General features: G+C 45.8%; 1 long non-coding RNA gene across 1 annotated transcript in view; it reads left to right on the top strand.

Moving 5' to 3' along the window:
* Positions 1-5,996, top strand: part of LOC149856559 (uncharacterized) — an 87,250-nt gene extending 81,254 nt beyond the window's left edge. The window contains exon 7 of the long non-coding RNA XR_016438388.1: positions 72-5,996. This is a non-coding gene — a long non-coding RNA (uncharacterized LOC149856559). The remainder of the gene's footprint in view (positions 1-71) is intronic.
* The last annotated feature ends 15,823 nt before the right edge of the window (positions 5,997-21,819 follow it).

The following is a 21,819-nucleotide window of genomic DNA, read 5'->3' as shown; positions in this document are numbered from 1 at the left end:
GGTGGTGGAGGGGTGGGGACTTTCCTCATCCTGTAAGGAAGACAATCATTGCTTTTTTCTTTGTTTATCAGCCACCGTGACCCATGGCTGCCCGGAACGGCATCCCACTTGTTCTGCAGCAGAGCACTGAAGAGATTTGCACAGCAAGCATGATGATCCCGTGAAACCTCGCTCAAGGTTTTGGCGGAGTCCTCAGTATCCAGAGTGGAATGCACAGATGCCTGGTGGGGTGAACTCCATGAGTCACTGCGTAAGGATGATGCCATCCCTGAGGAAGTGCGAGACACCATGGGGAATGTCAAAGACGTGATCGATGAGTCCCGTGTTGAATTACAGAGGTCACAGGACATTTTTAGTGATGACTTTCAGAGTGTGCAGAAGTACCTCTTAAATAAGTGGGTACCACACTCAAAAGGGAAAAGTCAGTCTGCTTGTCTTGCCTCTGAAGGAAAAACCTGGATGGAGAATTACAGCTGAGCCCGTTCCCCCTAATTCAGTGGGGTCACAGGAGTACCGTATGACTGCCAGCAGGGCCGTGAGTGTGCCACTGCATTTCAGGGAGAAAGGGGTGGTTCAGGGTCATGGTGGGGTGAAGGAAAAGAAGTACAAGTAGCTATAATAGTGTGTTGCAGACAATAAAATTTCATGGTTTCCTTGCTTCCTGTGGCTGCCTCCATATCGCAACCACTGCTTGGTTGCAAAGGTGGATTTCATTCATTGTTTGGATTCATTTCCCTGTTTGTTTTTCCTGCCGCTTGCTGCATGGTGTTGGTGGGGAGGAGTTGGCAGTCTCTCTTGCACAGGTACACAGGCACTGCCTGGGTGGGTTGCACACCAGATGCTAGCCTGCACACCAGCTTTTTGCAAAGGCAGCGCTTACTTTGCAAAATCACTTTTGGGGCCATACTTACTGCTTCTGATTTCACCTCCTTTAATTGAGAGAAGGGAAGTGGTGTATCACCCCCACCCAAGCAGCCTGGCTTGCTTTGTTGCAAGCCACCAGCTACTTTGCAGAATTGCCTGCAGGGGCTTATGCCTTCCCCTTATGCTTTTTGGCTCACCCTTCACATCTGTTGCATTTTCCCTAGATAGAAATTTTGAAAATGCACTTTTCCAAAATGTTTTTCTTGCTCTTTTCCAGCCAGGTGCTAAGCACTGTCTCCTTTGTTTTTGAACACCAAAGTGAGGCCGTTGGTGGGAGGCTGATGTGCAGTTTAAGACCTGCTTTGCTTGCACAAACCCAGAGACTTTGCAAACATTTCCACCTTCTTTTCGCGCTCTTTTGCAGTCCAGTGCCAGAGTGCCTAGTTTTTTTTCCACACTAAAATGAGGATGCCAGTGTGGAGAGGCGTTTTCCTGCTGAAGGACTATAAATTGAGGGAGCAGAGGCTAGGGTGTGTGTTCTCTGTATTGATGAGGGAGGTTTGAGACAGGTGAGGGATGACAGCACAGCGGGGGCAGAGACTTGCCCCTGTGGGGCACAGCAATGTGAATCCAGGGTTTGAGAAGACTGCATGCTGATCAAGTGGGATGCAGTGAAGTTTTGAGTGCTATTTGATGCCTGCACCTCTGTGACATGTGACTCAAAAGAGGACATGGCGATGTGCTACATGTCACCTTTGGTAAGTGACACCTGATGCTTGTCTGTGTCCTGAGAGTGGCAGGGTCATCACTAGGGGGGCATGAATACAAGCGACCACCCTGGGCACAGTGCTTTGGGGGTCCCACAGAGATGAGCAGAGTGGATGGGGTGACTCAACGGTGCCACCAGCCTCGCATCTGGTTGTTCGCCAACCTCCCTCACCTGCTGCTGCTGCTGCTGTGGCGGCACATGGGACTGGCTTTGCACAGCAGGGAGGCTAATTTGCCCAAGGCCCTGCACTAGTGGTATACCATGGGTATCCACGGTCTGGGGGACAAGCCCAGGGTGCTGCCACCCTTGCTCCTGGGTGCCCCAGACAAGTTGCCTTCTGTGGTGGTTTCAGTGGCAGGGAGGAGAGGGGGCCAAGAAGCACGGAGTGGGGGCACCCCCTTTGCAACTGCCAATGATGGCCCCTTCATGTCCATGCCTGGGGTTGCCGCCGCACCTACTGCCATCAGTATGCCACTGCCCTGCACCCTGATAGGGGCATCTCTGGTTGGGGGGGTGCATTGTTTAGTAGGGCTGTGTGAAACAGCACCATTTTGTTTCAACATCCATTTAACTGTTTTGAAAAGAAAGTGTTTCATTTAATTTTGAAGTACTGTTCCATTTCATTTTGTTGAAACTGTTTTGCTGTTTTGACGGGTTTTGACATTTTGCCCATAGGCTATAATGGGGAATCATGAAAATGCCTAAAACTTTGTTATTTCTTGTCTTATTTACATGAAATTACAGGGATGGTAACCCCCTCTGAGGGCATGAAGCCTGCCTAGTTTAAATGAGATAGGTACAGAGGTTGTTGGGAAACCACACCTTAAACTGTTCAAAGCAAAACTCATGACACTTGCCGGTAGCAGGCATGGAGGGCTACAGGGCTGTGCTGGACTCCTCCCATGGGTGTGGGCCTCCAGATCTGCATGCCAGATGACAGGAGGCTGCACTGGCGCCTGGGACCAGTGCTGGGCACAACCTGTGCCCAGCACCAGGAAGATTGCTGCTGCTGGCCCCAGGCAGCAGCAGCAGTCTCCTATCATCCGGTGCACAGATCCAGGGACCTGCACCTCCGGGAGGGCTGCAGGGCTGTGCTGGACCTCTCCTGGGGGTGTGGGCCACCAGATCTGTGCTTGGGATGACAGGAGGATGCTGCTGATGCCTGGGACTGGTGCTGGGCACAGCCTGCACACAGCACCAGGAACACTGGTTCTGCCACTGGCCCCAGGCCACTTCTGTTTCAACATTTTGACAGGACAGTGTTTCATTTCAAGTTTTGTTTTGTTTTGAAACCACTGTTCTGTTTCGTTTTGTCGAAACAGGTTTGCTGTTTTGACGCTATTTTGACGTTTCGCCCATAAGCTATAATGGGGAATAACAAAACTGCCTATAACTTTGTCAGTTCTTGCCTGATTGAGATGCAATTTACAGGGCTGGTAGCTCCATCTAAGGCCACAAGGTCTGCCAAGTTTCAAGGAGATAGGAGTAGGAGTTTCTGGGAAACTACACCTCAAGCTGCTGACAAGCAAAACTCATATCATGTGTGTGTTAAGGTGCGTCGGGGTGAAAACTGTAGGCATGGTAGCCCCTGCTGAGGTCATGAAGCTTTCCAGGTTTCAAGGAGATAGGTTCTGGGGTTTCTGGGAAACTGCATCTCAGGCTGCTGACAAGCAAAACTCGTGATATGGGTGATAGAAGGCAAGGCAGTTCAAACAATGCTGCCGTTTATGACGTTTTTCCATCCCTCCCCCAGAGGACTGGGATTGGAAGGGACCTCAGGGATGGATCACAGTCACCGGCCAGCTACACAGTCAATATGAGAGTTCTTCCCCACTCTTCCCCCTCCCTCTCCTTACTTTCTGGTTCCCTGCAGGCAAGTCCTGCTTGAGTTTTGAAACCTGAAATGTTTCAAAAGTTTTGAAATGTTTTGACTATCCTCATTTCAAGGCTGTTTTCAAGCCCTTAATTTCATTTCAATTTTGCTGCTTTGAGCTTGAAATGAGTTGAAACAGCATCGAAATGAACCACCTGGTGAAATTTTGCACAGCACTACCAGGCAGCAGTGGCAGACTCCTTTCATCCTGTGCATAGATCTGGGGGCCCACACCCCCAGGAGGAGTCCCGCAGCACTGGGAGGGCAGGTTTTTCTCTGTGGGGCTGGCGGATCCAGTTGGAGTGCAGCCCTGGCTCTCCCTGCCTTCCACTACTGGACTGCACTCCAACTAGCTCTGCCAGCCCCACAGAGCTGAGCCTGGTAGTGGGAGGCAGAGCGCAGCCCTGGCTCTCCCCACTTCCTGCTGCTGGGCTGCTCTCTGACTGGCTCCACCAGCCCCATGGAGCTCAGCCAGGCATCAGGAGGTAGAGCGCAGCCCTGGCTCTCCCCACCTCCCACCACTGGGCTGTGCTCTGACCCACTCCACCAGCCCCAGGGAGCTCAGCCTGGTGGTGCAGCCCTGGCTTTCCCCCATGTCCCACCACCAGGCTGAGCTCCATGGGGCTGGAGGAGCTGCTGGGAGTGCAGCCTGGTGGCAGGAGGCAAGGGAGAACCAGGGCCCCCAGCTGCCTCTTGCAGCATGCATACTACACATCCTGGGCTTCCGCCATATATATATAGTGATCCTGGGCTTCCACCATATCTAAATATGTGATATAGACTTATGTGATGTACACTTATAATTACAATTTGATTCCTATGGATGAGAAAGCAGATAGTGAGCATAAGGTGGGTGATTATGCACCCTCCCTGCCTCCTTCCCCAGGGGTGGTGGTGGTGGAGGAGTATGTCCACCTCCTGGTTCAAGTGCTTCCCTAGGTCCCTCTATTCCTGTGGCTGGGCCTTCTGGCTTGTGGAAAAGTACTGAATTCTGAGCCTGATTCTGTGCCAGGGGGTGGGAAAGGCTTTCTTTTTGTCCTCCTCCTTGGTTGCTGAACAGGCCACAAATGCAGCTGAGGCTATTTTCAATAGCGCACTATGCAGTATAAAGCGTATCATTGAGGGGGACTCATGTTCATTGAGTGACAGTCCCCTCAGCCTACTATCAAGTGACTGTTGCTGTAAATAAGCACATAAAGAAATCTGTAATGAATGTGTACTAAAGTGCCTGGGACCCCCCCATCTGAGGGAGCCCCTTTGGGACCATGAGTGCCCCCCCCGACCAAGCCACCTTTCTGTTGGGACATGTTCAGTAACTAAGAAGGGGTGCAGGATGCCTCCCTGCCTCCCTCTTCCACTCACCCACCTACCTGGGGGCCCCTCCCTTTCTACCTAAGCTTTGTGGCCAGCAAAGTTTTGAAAGTTACAAAATAACAGAGATTAGCATCGCCCAACTCAGCCAGCCAGCTGAGTTGGGCCATACATCTCCAGCTGAGGGGGCCTCTTTGGGACCATGCCTGCCCCTCCCCGCCTTGACCCAGCCGTCTTCCTGCTGGGACATGTTCAGTAAGCAGGAAAAGGTGAAGCATGCCTACATCCCTCCCTCCCTCTCCCCCACCCACTCCCCCATCCAACCAGGTTCTGGTGGAGAATATTGTAATGCATTGCTAAAGTCTTTATAGAGTTGCTAAAGGCTAAAGGCCCTGGGAGCTCCATGCTTGCCACTGCGGTGGGTGAGTTTGTGTAGTCTTCTTTCTTGCAAGAAATGCTGGCTGCCCACTAGCAGTGGCCAAACATTTCATAGTTTTATAGTTTCTAGGGTCGGAAGGGACCTTAGTAGATTATCTAGTCTGACCCCCTGCCATGGCAGGAAAGAGTACTGAGGTCAAACGACCCCAGCAAGGTGTACATCTAACCTCCTCTTAAAGACCCCCAGGGTAGGAACCAGCACCACCTCTCTTGGAAGTTGGTTCCAGATCCTAGCCGCCCTGACCCTGAAGTAGCGCCTCCTGATATCTAGCCTCCCTCCATCCAATAACAGTCCATCCTGCAACTTTCCAGTAATGCCATGACTCTATAAAAGTTGTGTGGTCATCATCTCTCCAAAAAGCACCCCACCCACCTCCCATTGGACATACATGCTATATAGACCAAAAATAAAACACTGCTGGGACATGGCCAGTAACCAGGAAAGTAACCAGGCTGGCTGGCTGCCTGCCTCCCTTCCTCTTGCCCTCGCACCACACAGCCCTCCATCCATCCATATTATATCAAGGGGTTACTCAGGGGACCTTGGGAGCATATTGGGAATTGGTGTTTTATCTTATTGTGTTGTGTTTGCTGTCAATGGCTATACTGTAAAAAAAATGTATTCATCAGTTGACTACCAACAGCATTGTTGAGTAAAACAAAAACATGTATACTGTTTTACCTTTATTGTGATTTCTCATTTGAATTGATTGTAATTGAATTTATTGTGAAAAAAATAAACATGAGGAACAAAACATTCTGGTTTGTACTTGCTCCTGCTTGATTTCAAGGCATGGACCTGGGAGCAGGGGAGCAGTTTGCAGGTGGCCAGGGGTAGGAGTGCAGTAGCTTCCCGGGCTGGACACAAAGCTCATCAGGGCCTGTATTTCAGATTGGTTGGCCTCCCAGGCACCTCAGTAATATGTCTGGGGATAGCCATCTGCTGCATAACACTTCTGGCCTCTCTATAGGGAGCAGAGTGATTTTTGAAACCCTGGCTTTGGCTGATTAGCAGCTTCCTGCTTAGCTGAGACCCATCTGATGAGGACATACCAGTGTAGGAGAAGGAGGTATTACAAGAAAAGGAGAAGTAGGAGAAAGAGGTATTACAGCTAGTGTAAGAGAAGGAGGTATTACAGAAAAAAAAAGCTGTTTTGGAGCTGTGGCAGGAGGCGTTAACCCCAACCCCTCCACTCCTCTTGGCAACCATGCATATGAAATGCATTATAATGCATTAAAGACTTCATAAAGTCTTTAAAGACCTGTTAAAGGATAAAGGCCCTGGGAGGTCCATGCATGGAGAAGTTTAATAGATTGCCTGCTTGCCACTGAGTGTGGGTTGTTTAGTCTTTTTCTTACAAGAAATGCTGGCTGCACCTTAGCTAGCACTTTACAAGCATTAAACCTCCCTCTGATAACAGTCCAACCTGCAACTCTTTGCAACTTTTTCTAGTAATGCCATGACTCCATAAAACCCCCTCAAGCACAGCATTCTTCACACTGAGGAGGGTACGGTCTCCGAAAACCAACCCACCCACCCCAAAGAAAACATGAAACATATATAGAGCAAAAATAAAACACTTTATTGAAAACACTGCAGTTTAACGATATAAAATATATGAAAAATGAAAAAAAATACCCCACCTCACAAATCTGAACATATTTCACTCTCCTCTTCACTCTCTTCATTCATTGCTCCTAAAGGTTTTCTGCAAAGAGGGGGAAAAAGGAAGAAGAGGAAGAGGAGGGGGGTTTGGAGCACAGTCGAAAAAATAGGACTTGTGCCTGTCCCCCCGGCACAAGGTCAGTGGGACATATTAACTAAATATCACCTGGGACAATGCATGTCCTGGTCGTTGAGCCTGTCCTGCCCCTGGACTTTTTTTGTCATGGTTCTGAAATGGAATGTGATGAAGTTCAGCAGGTCTGCAGTACTGAAGGAAGGCATGTAACTACTCACTTCAAAGTTTCAAACTACTTGCAAAAAATTACAGTGATGCTGCAGCTGTCATCAGGAGTTATGTCCACTGCAGTGGCAGCACACAGTGGGGGGTGTGGGGGGCACGAGGACAGGATGGTACATGGGCAGGGGCAGGAGGACGTATACTATAGGTGGGGGGGCAGAAGAATTGCACCATAGGAGGGGGAGGTAGAAAATTAAGGGATTATTGGCCTCCCCATTTTAAAATAATAATACATTTTTCTGAGTGTTTCCGTCCCGACCTGAACCTATGGCCACTCCACTGCATGCTGTGAGAGAGGAGGGAGGGGTGAAGAGTGAGGAGGGTAACAGAGAAACACAGTGGCACCTACTGGGTAAAGGCTGGAACACAGCGCCCGCTCGTGGTGAAGGGGATTAATTAGAAGTCTTTGGAGTCTCTAGCTGTTTGCACAAACAAATCCACAGTGGGAGTGGTGTAACTGGAAAGCGCTGCAAATGAACACATCTCTGAGTAGTGCTAGTTTACAGCACTAAATGAACTTGAGAGCGGTGGGAAAACCTGGATCGTGCAAACACAAATGCAGTTGAGTCGGCGTAAACAGGAAATACTGTTTCGTCTACACACACTCTGAATTAGCTGATTGAACCAGCCATTACATAAAAGCCCACATGTGAGACACTGGGTCAAACTGACTGGTAAAGCACTGAATTTTTTTTTCACATCTGTCAGCACCTTTGGTACGTTTTGATTGGCTACACAGGTCACACAGCATTGTTCCTTTACTGGAGGGATCTCATTGCTAGGATCCTGTTTTCCTTATGAACATTTGCAAAGATGAGGCAACAATTTGCTTTCAGAAAATATTTTTGATATTATTTCTTTAAAATTTGGTTTTAGTTGGCAGTCCTATCCGTATATATTTCTGAGAATATTTGTGGAAAGGAAGCATGGGGAGCAAATTCAGATCTTTATTGAAGTGGCTATTTGTGGGCAATATTTCTTATGTATGCACCCTGCTCTACTGTTATAAAGCCATCAAAAAATAATAACCTTTGGGATTTAACAACCAACCATATGCTTTGGTCTTTAGGTGCATTTCTAAGGCACTTAGCTCTGTGGTGTTGTTATCTTCAACTGCATGCTGCTTCAAAAGTACAGCATAGAAATATTTTTACAACCTCCCCTGTGGAGGAAAGGTGGTCAGTTCCAGAAGTAAAGCTCTATGACATCTGGTTCATGTAGAGGGTTTGGAATACTGCTACCTATCTCTGGCTGCACAAAAGAAGATGAACCAGTTTTTCTAGGAAATCTATTGCAACATTAGAGAGCAAATAAAAAAAGATAGTGTGAACCAAAGTCCTAACATATTTCCTCTTTGGCTAACACATTCATGCATGCAACAGCAAATTGGACACAGTGAGTGATTCTAAAGGATGGGGTTCTGAGACCCACAAGGCTATACCACATGAAATCAGGGAACATGAGTCATGCCTAGCCCCTGTGGACCTGGTAGGAGCCAATATCATGTACTATTGCTGCTCCCCAGAAAAAAACTCCTATAGATTGGGTTACGCTCATCAGCTTCAATGAAGTTTAACAGCTGCAATTCATTTGGATTAAATGTAAAAAAAACCCCAAAACCCTAAGGCCTGAAACCAAAACATAGGCACATGTCACTATTCAAGCAAAGTCATATACAGGAATTAGAACTGTGTGAATGGAAGGCTTTGTTAGCTATTCCTTTAGAAAAGGGTGTGTAGGTGAGAAGCAAAAGAGATACCAAAGGAAGGGACCCACAAAAGGAGCAGAAAGTCAGCCACAGCTGCAGACGGTCTGGTAATGTGACCTAAGGAAAAGCCTAGAGAAAGTTTTGAGTGGATTGCTGGCAGAAAGAGGCTGTTGATTCCCGTGTTTAAAAAAAACCATTATGTACCTTCTTTCTAAATACACATGGTAGCATCAAATATATTTTACTCTATCTCTGAATTCGAATAACCTGCCAGGCCCTAAATTTCTGTGTAGGTATTTAAGTCAGGATGTTAATAGATCCAGCCAAATAGAATTAAAACAAATGGAAAAACAGTGGTATCACTACTGCTACAAGGAAGAAGAATATTGTGTGAACAACATTTAGAGACTGAACAGGAACACTGATGTCAGACACTTATATCCAGGAAAAATAGGAAGACAGCAGGCAAGAAATAAGGTCTGGGAAGAGAGGAAAGATTTCTTCCAGGGATTGCATGACTCTTACCATATTGTACTGTCCTTACCCTAGTTACAGCAAAAGCTCCGTTATGCGGCACCCATGGGAAATGCGGTGTGCCAGATAACTAAATGTGTTGGTTATCTGAGAGGCATCTTTGCCTGGTCAGGCAAAGACGCCCTTCCTGCCGCATCCGGTCCGTCCACATCTCAGATTAACCATGCCACCCCTTCCATCCCTCCCCTGGTGTCAGTGTGCCAGGGGAAAGGGAGTGGGGCACTCCATGCAGTCTGGTTAGTACAGCATGCTGGTTAATGAAGCGCCGGCTAACGCAGCTTTTACTGTAGTAGGAATATTGACTCCTGATATTATTTCTATCTGGTTATGTCTACACAAGACACTTTACTGCACATTTACATCTCATAATTCTATAAGAGCCTTTGAGTACTTGGAGCTAAATCCTATTTTACTTTGCATGTCTAATTACTTTTTCAGGTCTGACTTATTTTTTTGAATACTTGGGGTTGGCAATACCAAGAGAAAGAAAGCCAAGATGATTACGGAAGATTTGATGGCTAAATTCAAAGCCCACTGAAATCAAAGGGAATCTTTCCATTGATTTTGGAGAATTCCAGTTTTTTAAAATCTGGTGTCACTCTAACCTGGGCTGAAAACCAGAAGTTTCCAAGTTCTCTGTAGCAGGGGATGAAGCCTCAGGACTAGGGCAACCTGCCTGCTGAGGACCTGTGTGAGTGACTTCATAAGAAGCCAGGTAGGTTTCTGTTCAACAAACTAACAAATTCTAATAATCAGTTTACATTGGAAATTTTATACAGAGAGAAATGAAGAAATGTGAGCAAATATTTTCTTATCTAATAAGCACATGGAGAAGCCAAGAGGCAGGCCAGAGTTCACACTCTTCCACTCAGTGGGAGTCAGGGAAAAATGAATTCAGAAAATGGAGTAAGTTTGCTTTCACAGTACAGCCAAATCCAAGCACTCAAGAATCATGACTCAAGCCTTGAAAATCACGAGTTTAAAAAGAGGAAAAGTAAAAGAAACAAAAAGAAGCACAACAGTGTGGAGCTACATTTCTTTGTCCACTGGTGTATAAGCTTTAAGGTGCACTCAGGTTACTTGGTCAAACTTTCCTCTGCATTAGGAAAGTTAGCTTTTCCAATTAAGAGTCCAGTTATGCCCATACTCCTATAAAATAATAATTAAAATAATTATGAAATGTCTATGAAAATCTATGAAATTATGAAAAATCTATGAAATTGCAAGAGTTTACAACAATGTTGTCACAGGGCTTCTGAGGACCAGAACTAACCAAGTGCTCATTATTAATAATTTATTTCTAAGATTCAGCTCTGTTTTTTCTGTTAATTATTATAATGCTTTTCTTGACCCCATTCCTGACCAGCTGGTCAGGGTTCCTGTAACAAGAGGATTGGAAGAGACTGGTTTCTGTCCTGTGTACCTATATTGGCACAGTAAGAGTGAGAATGAGAGCACATCCATATGAGATGCTTCACTGTCCAGTAGAACTAATTACTGCATAGTAAGTATCACTGTCTACACATGCTGACCCTTACCACACAGTAATTTCCTTTACTCAGCAGTTAATCTGTTATCTGCAAATGCAAGCAGCAAATTAACTTCTGAGTAACTACTGTGCAGTATGGCACATGTAGATGGCTGACCCAGAGCAAATTTTCTCCCAGTCAGCTAGGCAGCAAGAGGTGGGAGATTGCTCCCTGCTCCTGGAAGCTGGCTGCAGCTGGGATGGGCTCCACCACTGGAATCCAGGCAGGGACAATGTCCCCCTGCCCTGGCAGCAAGGAGCTCCCAGTCCCGACTCCGCAATCATGATCACAGAGCAGGGTCTTGGAGCTTGTATCCAGCCGCTGCTCTGCAGTTGCTGAACTGGGGCTGGGAGTGAGCTCTGAGTCCCTGATTCTACCCAGCCTGGAGTTGGCTGTGCCTGTTCCTGACTGGGACAATTCCTGGCCAGCCCTGGGTCGTGTGGGAAATTCTGGACATGCAACCTGGAAGTAGCTTGGGACTGTATTGATTTGATGGGGCACTTAGCACTGAGCCTCCGTCTGGATGGGAAATCCCCACCCAACTTGGGGCTCACTGCTAGCTGTCCCACCTGTGGATTGGGGCTGGAGGCTGGGACCTGCCCTCCTTCTGCTGCTCTTTCCAAGCCTTCTGCCCCTGATCGGGGAGCCAGGGCTGGGAGATCCCTGCTTCCAGGGCAGGGGGACATGTGTCCCTGCCAGGGCTCTGCCACTGGAGCCCGCCCAGAAGCAGGCAGCTCCCAGGTGCAGGGAATAATTTCCTAGCCCCTGCCAGGAGGCAGCTGCCTTGTGCTCACTGCCAGCCCTTGGGCAGCAAATCTGCAGCAAATCTGCTCCTGAATCCATGCATACGTAGATGCCTGCCCAGGGTAGGTTTACTCTAGAATAATTTACTATAGAATAAGCCCATCCCATAGCATTTGCATGTGTAAACGCACCAAAAATATTTCAAAGTTGACTGCCTTCTCCCCCGAGCTTCTGCATGTACATGCCTTGAGTTTCTACCTACAGCTCATAAATGTCTCATTAAGAATATTTTCTATTATAAGCACCCAAAAGTTTTCAAACTTTAAGAAAAGCAAAGCTATCTAAAAAAAGTTTTACATAAGCTGTTGGCTACCTCTAGCTCATGTTTCCTCCCAGGAATGTTGTTCCTTTAATGCTTAAGAAGAGAAGCCTTTTTTTTAGCATACATTTGCAAACATTGTGCAACTTAATGCAATCCTTCACATACCAGTTAACTTCCTCATGCACTTGTAATGTGAACAGTGAGATAGTTTGTATGCAATTTGAGCTTAAGAAGTGACTTGAGTAGAAAATTAACTGGTACTAATTGAGCAATTTTGTAATCTGGTAGTGCTCAGTGTCCCTTTTTAATCTAACCAATCTCTGAAAGAACAGAGCTGCATTGTTGAAGACTGTTAAGAAGACTATGTGGAGTGATTCTGTCTACATCTTGATAAATATAAAATATTATCTCATAAAATTAACTCAATAAAAGGAAAAGTTAAAATTCTAATTGTAAAGACATTCTGGGCATTTCCTGCCACAAAGATAAAATGGCAAAACTAACAATTTGAGAAGATATTACAACCCTGCTGCATGTAGTAACAAACTGCCTATTCAGAAGTTGTTGCATTATTCATTTCAACACAAGAAGGTACCAAAACAATGAAAGAATGACGGCAGCTAATTTAAAATCCAGACAAGCTAAGGAGGTTTTTTTCCCCACCTTCTATAATGGTGGTCATTATAAAAGTTCTGTGACTTGAGCAAGCAGCACACTTTGCTCCCAATCTCAACTCATCCCAATCCCCAAATACTCATCATAGCTCATCTTGCTCACCATTGCAAGAACATAGCAACCAGACTGCTACAAAGAACAGAAAAGCTACAACACACTTGAACATTTCTGCAATATGACCCCACTGTGACTGCATCATCATGGGTGAGAGAAAGTTGAAGAGCCCTACCAAGGAATTAGATTAGTATTTTTCTTGTAAATATTTTAATGGAAAGCTATGTAACTTTCAACAAAAGCAGTTTCTTTTGTCATTTCCCAAAATGGGGAAACTTTTTTTCTGAACAGCTGGCATGACCTTATCTTCAAAATAGAGAAAAAAAGTGTGAATGTATGCAGATTTATGAGTCTTAATATTCATGAATATGTCTGTCCCAAGTTAACTCCTTGAATGGCTTATTTTGAGTGGATGATCCTCAAATCCTGAGACTTAGGAAATGTCTTACCTAGGGCAGTTTTTGGTGAAATGTAACACCTAAGTAACTCAAATACTGTCTACCCATAGAAACATGGAGCTCTGTGTGGGTAAATTAAACTATGCACGGTCTTGTGCTAATGGAGCTATACTGCTTCTAGGATAGCTGGGATATCTCTATGATATAGTTCAATAGCTTCATAGTTTCCAGGGTTGGAAGGGACCTGAGCAGATCATCTAGTCTGCCCCCCTGCCATGGCAGGAAAGAGTACTGGGGTCAAACGACCCTGGCAAGGTGTTCATCTAGCCTCCTCTTAAAACCCCCCAGGGTAGGAGCCTGCACCACTTCTCTTGGAAGTTGGTTGCAGATCCTAGCCGCCCTAACTGTGAAGTAGCGCCTCCTGATATCTAGCCTAAACCTACCCTCTGCCAGCTTGTGACCGTTATTCCTGGTCACTCCTGGCGGTGCTCAGGGGAACAGGGACTCCCCCAATGACTGCTGATCCCCCCTGACTAGTTTATAACAGGCCACAAGTTCCCCCCTCAGCCTTCTCTTGTGGAGGCTGAACAGGTTCAGGTCCCGTAGCCTTTCCTCATAGGGCCTGCCCTGTCGTCCCCTGATCATGTGAGTGGCCCTTCTCTGGACCCTCTCCATGCTGTCCACATCCCTCTTGAAGTGTGGTGCCCAGAACTGGAAGCAGTACTCCAGCTGTGGCCTGACCAGTGCCGCATAGAGGGGGAGGATCACCTCCTTGGACCTGCTCAAGATGCATCTGTGGATGCATGCCAAGGTGCGGTTGGCCTTCCTTACTGCCTCCCCACACTGCTGGCCCATGTTCATCTTGGAGTCAATGATGACTCCAAGATCCTTTTCTGCCTCCATGCTGACAAGAGGGGAGTTCCCCAACCACTGGTATGCTGCCAGTTGTTCCTCCGTAGATGCATCACCTTGCACTTGTCTGTGTTGAATCCCATCCTATTCACATCCGCCCACCCTTGTAACCTGTCTAGGTCTGGTTGTAGCCTGTTGCTTCCTTCTAGTGTGCCCACATCCCCCCACATCTTAGTGCCATCAACAAATTTGAACAGGGTGCTTTTTACCCCCTCGTCCAAATCACTGATGAAGATGTTGAACAGTGTGGGCCCGAGGACCGAGTCCTGCGGACCCCACTGCCCACACCCCTCCAGGATGAGAAGGACCCATCCACTACCACCCTTTGGGTGCGGCCCTCCAGCCAGTTGGCGACCCATTTGACCATGTGGGTGTCTACACCACAGCCCCCCAGTTTCTTAATGAGAACAGGGTGAGAGACAGTGTCAAAAGCCTTCCGGAAGTCAAGGAAGACTATGTCCACTGCTACCCCTGCATCTAATGATCTGGTGATCTGATCATAAAAGGTCACCAGGTTTCATAGTTTCATAGTAGCTAGAGTCGGAAGGGACCTAGGTAGATCATCTAGTCCGACCCCCTGCGTTGGCAGGAAAGAGCACCGGGGTCAGATGACCCCGGCAAGGTGCTCATCTAACTTCCTTTTAAAAATCCCCAGGCTAGGAGCCTGCACCACTTCCCCTGGAAGCCGGTTCCAGGCCCTAGCCGCCCTGACTGTGAAGTAGCGCCTCCTAATATCTAATCTAAACCTACCCTCCGCCAGCTTGTGACCGTTATTCCTGGTCACTCCTGGCAGCACACGGGGGAACAGGGACTCCCCCAATACCTGCTGATCCCCCCTGACCAGTTTGTAGCAGGCCACAAGGTCCCCCCTTAACCTTCTCTTGTGGAGGCTAAACAGGTTCAGGTCCCGTAGCCTCTCCTCATAAGGCCTGCCCTGCTGACCCCTGATCATACGAGTGGCCCTCCTCTGGACTCTTTCCATATCGTCCACGTCCCTCTTGAAGTGTGGCGCCCAGAACTGGACTCAGTACTCCAGCTGTGGCCTGACCAGTGCCGCATAGAGGGGGAGGATCACCTCCCTGGACCTGCTCGAGATGCATCTGTGGATGCATGACAGGGTACGGTTGGCCTTCTTGACTGCCTCCCCACACTGCTGGCCCATGTTCATCGTGGAGTCAATGACGACTCCAAGATCCTTTTCCGTCTCCGTGCTGGCAAGAGGCGAGTTCCCCAACCTGTAAGTGTGGTGCCGGTTCTTCCTCCCCATGTGCAACACCTTGCACTTATCAGTGTTAAACCCCATCCTATTCTCATCCGCCCACCGTTGCAACCGGTCAAGGTCAGCTTGTAGCCTATTGCACCCTTCTAGTGCACCCACATCCCCCCACATCTTAGTGTTCATCAGCAAACTTGAACAGGGTGCTTTCTACCCCCTCATCCAAGTCACTGATGAAGATGTTGAACAGTGCGGGCCCGAGGACTGAGCCCTGCGGAACCCCACTGCCCACGTCCTTCCAGGTCGAGAAGAACCCATCCACTACTACCCTCTGGGTGCGGCCCTCCAACCAGTTAGCGACCCATTTGACTGTGTGGGCATCGACACCACAGTCTCCCAGCTTTTTGATGAGGACAGGGTGAGAGACCGTGTCGAAAGCCTTCCGGAAGTCCAGAAAGACTACATCCACAGCAATCCCTGCATCTAATGATTTGGTGACCTGATCGTAAAAGGCCACCAGGTTGGTCTGACAAGACCTGCCACTGATGAACCCATGTTGGTTGCCCCGAGCATGCATTCCCCCGCAAGGCCCTCCTGGATGTGTGCCAGGATAATTTTTTCAAAGAGCTTACCCGGGATTAAGGTAAGACTAACTGGCCTGTAATTTCCCTGGTCCTCTTTTTTTCCCTTTTTGAAGATAGGGACCACATTGGCCCTCTTCCAGTCCTTCGGCACCTCACCAGAGCACCATGAGCGCTCTTAAAGCCGTGCCAGGGGTCTTGCAATGACCTCGGCCAATTCCTTTAGAACTCTAGGGTGGAGATCATCTGGACCGGCTGACTTGAATACATCCAGCCCCTCCAGAAGCTCCCTAACTAAATCCTCGCTAACCCTTGGCCCACGTGTGCCTTCCCCGGGTCTGAGGGGGGCCCAGCAGGGACGTGGCTGTTCTGGTCCCTACTTAGGAAGACGGAGGCAAAGAAATTGTTAAACATGTTAGCTTTGCCATCTGGTGTGATGACCAAATTTCCCAACACGTCCTGCAATGGCCCCACGTTACCCCGGACCTTCTTTTTACCCCCTATGTATTTAAAAAAGGGCTTCTTATTGTCCTTGATCTGGGAAGCTAGTCCCAGTTCCATCTCTGCCTTGGCCTTCCTAACTACCCCCCTACATCCCCGAGCAACTGCAGAATAGTCCTCCCTGGTGATAACCCCTTCTTTCCATTGGGTGTAAGCCTCCTTTTTAGCAATGAGACTTTCCTGGATTCTTTTGGTGAGCCATGGAGGCTTGTGTGCTCTCCTGCTCCTTTTGATCCTGGTTGGGATTACCTTTCTTTGGGCTTGGAGGATCGTCTCCTTAAGGAGCGACCACTTTCCTTGGACACCTGGCTCCCCTCCCCTCTGGGACCTCAGCGCTTCTCCAACTATCCTTCTTAGCTTGCTGAAGTTTGCCCTCCTAAAATCTAGGGCTACTGCCTTACTGAATGCCTTTGCCACCTTGCGCTGGATGGTGAATTCCAGCAGGCGATGATCGCTGTCGCCCGGGTGGTCGAGCACCCACAGTCCCCTCACCAGGTCATCACCTGTGGCCAGCACTAGGTCCAACAAGGCGTCTCCCCTGGTGGGGCTGTGCACCTCCTGGGTTAGATGGAGAACCTACGTGAGCGTTCAGACCTGGCTGACTGCTCTTCCCAGCAGATGTCCAGGAAGTTCAGGTCCCCCATGACTACCACATCCTTAGCCTTCACTACCTCTGTGAGCTGACCCAAGAATTCCTGGTCAAGCTCTTCTCCCTGGTTGGGAGGTCTGTAGTAGACTCCCACCATTAAGTCTCTTTCCCCTTGACTGCCTTGTACTCTAACCCAAAGCACTTCAGAGTGCCCCTCCCCTGACTCCTTGGTAATTGATGAGGATGTGCATTCCTCCTTAATGTAGAGTGCCACACCCCCACCTTTCTTTCCTACATCCCAAACATGCATATGGACAAATCACTCACTCTCTCCCCTTTGTTCATGTGCAAGTGAACATTACACTAAGATGAATTTAGCAACCATTGGCAAATTTAATTTCACAGTATTTGCCCAGATCTTTCATAGAATCTACTGTAAGTGAGAAATCAGAAGTTGTCTACCAAGAATGAAATCTTTTAACTGGTCCTAAGATTGCTGGGTGGTGCCACAAATCTCAGTGCATCTGCAGAGGTATTTGTACAGAAGGTCATTTCTTTCAGATTGTTTTCTCACATACCCCTTGGATTTACCATGGCCTCCATGTGTACTGTGGCCTCTATTCTCATCATGATCTTAAGGCAGTTTAAAAACACGGAGCTTGTATCCCCTGAACCTCATTTATACTGTAGTTACCCTGTCTCACCATAGCCCCAACAAAATCCACTGACCTCCAGAAGTGCAGTTGTGCATGGTGAATATTTATATTAATTAAAACATTTTGAGAACAGACCAATAAGTGAAGTACTTTTTTAGCATTAGATTGTGACATTTTTTGGAAAAAACCTTCAGTTTTGAAAAAAAAAGATGGGTTGGATGCAGCTGTGGCTGTTCATTTGAGCTAGTTACAAGGAGCTATTAAGTTCCTTTTTGGAAGCAGAGATGAACGAAGGGTGGCCTACCCTGTAAACGTGGCCATATGGCACTGTCATAATAAAGGCCCATGCAAAGCACATGTAGCTGGAGGGGTTTTGTTGTCTATTATTTAGTAGGGCTGTGTGAAATATTGCCGGCTTTTTCGTTTCAACATTGTTTTGACTCACTTCGAGCTGGAAACAGTGAAAACAGCTGGAAACAAAGGGCTTTGAAACAGCCTCAAAATGAAACAGAGGCAGTCAAAACATTTCAAAATTTTCAAAATGTTTCAAATTTCGAAGTGATCCTTCTTTGAGGTCCCTTCCACTCCCAGTGCTCTGGGGGAGGGATGGAAAAACAGCATAAAAGGCAGCATTGTTTGAATTGGTCTGCTTTCTGCCTTGGGGTCTTACAAGTACTGAGATATCTTCCAGCAGCTCAGAAGCATTAGACAATGAAGGCTACTTCTACCATTGATTTGACTGATTTCCTACTTGCTGGCCTAGCAAGTGGGATTCCACAATATCTTTGGCTTTTGTCTAGACCCTCTTATTTTATTATTACATTCACTGATTTGTTATTTTCAATTTTATAATTATATTGGATATTACACTATAGAATTTATATAGGAAAGTAGATACATATATTTTTATTTCTATACACTTATACCTGGAAGCATATTATACTATAGAATGTATATAGGAAGGGACATACATTTATATTTTATTTCTATACCTTGCAGCATATTACATTACAGAATTTATATAGGAACATAGATACATTTATATATTTTTATAAAAACAAGACACTATGAAACATACCATGAAGTACGGTGGAAAGGCAGCTGGCAAGCCTTCAGGGAGGGGCGGAAGAGGGAGAGGTGTAAGTCCCCCCCAAACTGAAACGCAGCCTGTTTCCTACAACTAGCAGGGATGAAGCTTCTAGAAGCAGCAAGGAGAAGGAAGAAGTGCCAATGCCACTACCTGTGCCTGTGTCTGCATCCCTCCAAGAGCACCAGCTATAACCTCCCCCCCCAACCATGACAGCAAGCAGCACCAGCATGACAGTCTCCTCCATCCCCCTTTCACTTCCCATGCTGCGCCTTCTGGTGCCAGAGGAAGAGCTGGATCTGGATCTGAATGCCATACCAAAGGAAATTCTGGGGAAGAAATCAGCTCAGTTTGTGCTCCACACTCCTCAAGTTTCCCCTACAGCCAGGTCTCCTTCCCCAGAAAGCACTTCAGAGGAAGCTGGAGTAGATGTTGTGGAGGCAAGCAGCTCATCTCAGTCCATTCCTCCTGTTGCTGTGCCTCTGTCTGCTGAGGGGGGGGGGAAAGTGCAGCATCCACATATGCAACCACACCCCAGAAGATAGTGGGTAGTGTGGTCTGGGGTCATGATGAGCTGGCAGATGATCCCACATATGCTATCTGCCTGCACTGCTGAGCCAAATCTTCGGATTCAGATGAATTTAATTGGGGATAGTGATCTGAATTAATGAATTGAATCACTGTCCCCGATTCAGGCTGAATCTGAATCGAATATGGCCCATATTGCACACCCCTAACCTGTAGGGTCAGAAAGTTGGGTACTACTGGTTTAGACAGAGGTGATCCTGCCTTGAGCAAGGGGTTGCACTAGATGACTTCCTGGTGTCTCTTTCAGTCCTTTTTTTATGATTCTATGTATCTTCTTCAGATTAACTGGTTTCCTTCCATACCACCCTTCTCTTTCCATTTGTTGCACGCCTTCCATTTTCATAAAGCACATATTATCTGGTAAGCTTTTCACACATAAACCAAGTTTCACTTCCATTGAACAACCTTGTAGCATTTTCTCAGCTTGCTTGCACAAGAATTTATTCTGTGAACTGTGCTTGCCTACAGTGGTTTTTGCTATCTCATTGTCTCCAAAGTAGCTGTCTCATAAGCACTGTTTTCTAGTCCTGGTTTCAAACAAACAAACAAAAAAACCCTTCTACATGTTACTTGGAGAAACTAAGCCAGGATTCTCTAGTATTATAATTGTTGAGGGTGTGTTTCTTATAGTAGTGTGCAATTGTCTCCACAGAATATAAAAGATACTTAAGTCCAGATCCTTCCAAGATTTCTGCATATGTTTAACTTTACATGCTGTTAGTAATTTCACTGAAGTCAATGTAACTAGTAAGACTGGGACCATAAATTATCACGTGGTTGTCCAGGATCACATTCCTGAAGCAGGTAAATGTAGACAGATCCCTGCCCAAATGCAAAACCTTACTGATTTCAATGGCATTTTATTCAAATGGATCCAATTCTAGGATCACAGCCAATAGAAGTACATATTATTTGTATACTGTTTGTTATTGGAAAACTTCCAAGTGCTTTATAAGCAGTTCTCAATTAAGCATCAAAACACCGTTGTGAAATACAGAAGGTATATATTTTACTTTTTTAGATGGAGTAACTTAGTCTGCCCAAGTAATGCTTGGATGGTGAAATTTTTGTTAAACCATTCTTTCCCTCTTCTCCTTTCTGCACTCTTTCATAACTACAGTGTCTGTCTGTATGAAAAAGAAAAAATTCTGTGGGCTCCCATAAATGGTCACGTGATTTATAGGTTTCAGTCTCTCAGCAAAGGGAGTTTGGCAACAGATGCTATTTTAAAATATGCATGCATGCTATTTCTAAAACAGCATGTACCTTTATATGGCAGACTATGAAGTACAAGTCACTAATTGCAACTGAGGTGATTATGGTAAATATACCAGTGTAATGTATTTAATTACTAGGTTATATAATACTCAGATGAGAATGATAACTTCTGTTTGGTAAGACCCTTTGAATCACACACAAATTAACAAATTGACAAGCAGATAATATTCCAGTTCAGCTGAGATTTGACCATTCTCTATCACAGATAAAATAGTTTTACACCTCAGAATTACTGTGAAATTAACAGTTGAGACGTTAGAAGCTTTGAGGCAATGATTTTACAAATAACTTCAAAGCGTCTGATCTTTTTGGTCCTACTAACAGAAACATTCCCATATGGAAGAAAATGTTGTTTTTAAATACTGGAAATATTAACATCTTTGGTGTGATAAACCTTTTTATATAATCATTCTCTTGTGCAAGACATTTTAGTGTTCACAGTGTAAGTCACATCCAATGGTAGATTAAATTTTGTAAAGTAAATTTAAGTAATACATATAAACTTTTGAACACTTAATGATATAATTGCTTTATTAATTTCTTATATGAAATAACTCTTTGATTAGAAAGGACATCATAGTATCACTATTCACATTGGTATCTACAGTTAGACTCTGTTTCCTTGTTCCTCTTTACCTGTGTTGTCAATTTAGAATTAAATACAGATTAATGGCATGGAAATATTTGGGGTGAATTTATGAAAAAGAAACTGCTGATTTTTCTATCACATAAAATGCTAAAGATTTAGATATGTTATTTTTACACTCTTTTCTAAGAATTCAAGCAATATTTTTAAACACGTTATACATAGCAAAACATAGTCTGCTATAATTATAGACTGCATTTCCTTAGCATGAAGTGAAATAGTGAATAGTGAAATATGAAACTTGAATGGTCCAACATATTGTAAAGTAGGAACATATATGGGTTCCATGTCTGAATTGTATTTTACATTTTTGTATATATATGTGATAGAGTTGTTCTGTGAAATATTTAAGACAGAGGAGGAAATAACCTTTCTCATCCTAAGACTGAAGAATAGATATCAATAGATTTTCATGCAAGATAGGATGGAAAATTAAACTACATTTTAAAATGTTCTGAAAATCTCTTTTCAGGTGTATTAAATCTATTTGAAAATTACAACTGTTTAAGTCTCAAAATGGTAACTGATCACCATTTGAATAGTTCAAAACTCATAAAACTCTTGCTTCTATTTTACATTAAA

The sequence above is a fragment of the Crocodylus siamensis genome, chromosome 10 (assembly GCF_052110815.1).
Source record: "Crocodylus siamensis isolate JL-2025a chromosome 10, ASM5211081v1, whole genome shotgun sequence".
Taxonomy (NCBI): Eukaryota; Metazoa; Chordata; order Crocodylia; family Crocodylidae; genus Crocodylus; species Crocodylus siamensis.
The sequence above is the reverse complement of the archived record's forward strand: the minus strand, read 5'-3'. Positions and strand labels throughout refer to the sequence as shown.